The following is a 2,821-nucleotide window of genomic DNA, read 5'->3' as shown; positions in this document are numbered from 1 at the left end:
ATGTCATGTCCATGCACAGCGAATGTGCTATGGGATGGAGAAGCCACTCACTGTGGCACAAGGAACGGGGTGGGGTCAGCTGTGGGCAGGCTCACCAACGACTAGCACAAAGCTCAGACACCAATGCATACTGTACATGCCACTAAGGGTCTCTTCACAGTCCTCATGTTCAGAACGGACTCTGAAACACGCACAGTACTACACAGCGACATGACTACACCTATTCCACATCAAGTAACTCATGCAAGCAGTAAATTCGGATACATTTTTTTGTAAAACTACACCTTATAGAACAGTCCACATGACTGTGAGGAGACACACGCAAAAACATCCATATGCACACATAAACACACATATCAGGACACACAGTCCACACAAATATGTAAGTTGGTATTACACATGTTGTATTTTACATATGTGGTGGTGTAAAGTTAAATCAACCGTTTTATTTAATTAATTTGTTTGGACCCTAAGAAGAGCATATACTGGAAAAAAAGGCAGCAGCTAATAGGGACTCTTAATAAAAAAATAAAAAAATTGTAGGCACTAACTCCGCCATTCTTAGTTGGACAAAGCCTATGTGGAAATGAATTATGTTTTTGGATTAACACAGACCACACAACTACTTACCAAAACCACAAAACTGTTGACAACTCAACTACTGACCACAACCACACAATTAGGTAGAACAAAAGATAAGACCTCTTAATCCTGTGTTTACCACGGATTTTTTTTATTTAAAACAAACGGATGATCACTAGTTGTTTGTTCAGTAGTTGAGTTGTCAACAGTTTTGTGGTTGTGGTAAGTAGTTGTGTGGTCAGTAGTTATGGCCAGTAATTGGTGTTCAGTAGTTGTGGTTGTGGTAATTAGTTGTGTGGTCAGTAGTTATGTGGTTGTGGTCAGTAGTTGTGATCAGTAGTTGCGGGTTGTGGTCAGTAGTTGTAGTCAGTATATGTGTGGTCTGTTGTTGTGTTGTCAGTAGTGTTTAGTATTTGGGGTAAGTATTGTGGTAAGTTGCTAGTGGTTGTGGTTGGTAGTTGTGGTCAGTGGTTATGTGGTTGTGGCCAGTAGTTGCGGTCAGTAGTCAGTCGTTGTTTGGTTATGGTCAGTATTTGTGATTAGTAGCAGTGTGGACAGTAGTTTTGTTGTTGTGGTTAGTAGTTGTGGTCAGTAATGTTTGGTATTTGTGGTCAGTTGTTGTAGTCGGTAGTTGTAGGGTCATTTGTTTTTGTGGCCAGTAGTTGTGCGGCTGGGCTGAGTAGTTGTGGTATGTAGTTCTGGTCAGTAGTAGTCAGTAGCTTAAAAACATTTTGTGTGTGGCTCAGTACATGTGGTCAGTAGTTGTGTGGATGTTATCTGTAGTTGTGGTCAGTAGGTTTGGTCAGTTGTTGCGTGGCCGGTAGTTATGTGATTGTGGTCAGTAGTTCTGTGGTTATCAGTAGTTTTTGTAGGCATGTGTCTGGTCCAGTATGTGTGGTCAGTAGTTGGGTGGATGCGGTTAGTCGGTCTGGTCTGTAGTTGTGGTCTGTTGTAGTCAGTCGTTGTGGTCAGTAGATGTGTGGTTGTGGTCAGCAGATGTGTGGTCTTGGTCCATAGTTGTGTTGTCAGTAGTTGTGTAGATGTAGTTGTGCGGTTGTTGTCAGAAATTGTGTTGTTGTAGAGAATAGTAATTTGTTCATTGGAGATTGCGTGACTCAGGCCTTCATAGTCGAATTGCTGGATGATCTCCGCATGTGTGGTTCCCACAGTGAAGCATGGAGGAGGAGGTGTGATGTGTGGGGGTGCTTTGTTGGTGACACTGTTGGTGATTTATTTAGAATAGAATTCAAGGCACACTTAACCAGCATGGTTACCACAGCATTCTGCAGCGATATGCCATCCCATCTGATTTGTGCTTAGTCACACTATCACTTGTTTTTCAACATGACAATAATCCAAAACACACCTTCAGGCTGTGTAAGAGAGTCATGGATGCTGTATCAGATGACCTGGCCTCCACAAGCACCCGACCTCAACCCAATTGCGATTGTTTGGGATGAGTTGGACCACAAAGGGGAAGGAAAAACAGCCAACAAGCCAACAAGCCAACAAGTGCTCAGACTCCTTCAAGTCTGTTGGAAAAGCTTTTATTATGAAGCTGGTTGAGATAATGCCAAGAGTGTGAAAAGCTGTCAAGGCAAAGGGTGGCTACTTTGAAGAATCTAAAATCTAAAATAAATTGATTTAACACTTTTTTTTAGTTACTACATGATTTCATATGTGTTATTTCATAGTTTTGATGTCTTCACTATTATTCTACAATGTAAAAACATGTAAAAATAAAGAAAAACCCTTGAATGAGTAGGTGTGTCCAAACTTTTGACTGGTACTGTTTTTCCTGAGTGTTTGTATATCTCCTAGACAGACAGTTAAATATCTTATTTGTCATGTATTTTTTTACTTTATTTTTTGCCATTTATTAATGTGCTTTTCAATGTGTTTCTTTGGAGTACAGTACTAACATCCAAATTCAATTAATTTGGCAAATATTTTTTTGTTTTTATACCCAAATGGGGTACTACAATTCAAAGTCAAATAGCTAAATGATCTATAGTATGACCATCTTAAAATAAATCAAATTTTTCAGCTTATAAAGTGAAAGAAGTTGTATCATTTTAAGTTCAAATGTTTTTTGGTCCTTTTTTTATCAAATATATCAAAAAGTATATTACAAGCAACTTAACCCAGACCAGTCTAATTTTAAAGTTTGCACTGCGATTTTAGCTTAAAGTTGAGTGCTTAATAATAATAACAAGATGGTAAGTTTACAAGCAAAGTT

The sequence above is a fragment of the Oncorhynchus kisutch genome, linkage group LG22, assembly GCF_002021735.2.
Source record: "Oncorhynchus kisutch isolate 150728-3 linkage group LG22, Okis_V2, whole genome shotgun sequence".
Classification (NCBI taxonomy): domain Eukaryota; kingdom Metazoa; phylum Chordata; class Actinopteri; order Salmoniformes; family Salmonidae; genus Oncorhynchus; species Oncorhynchus kisutch.
The sequence above is the reverse complement of the archived record's forward strand: the minus strand, read 5'-3'. Positions refer to the sequence as shown.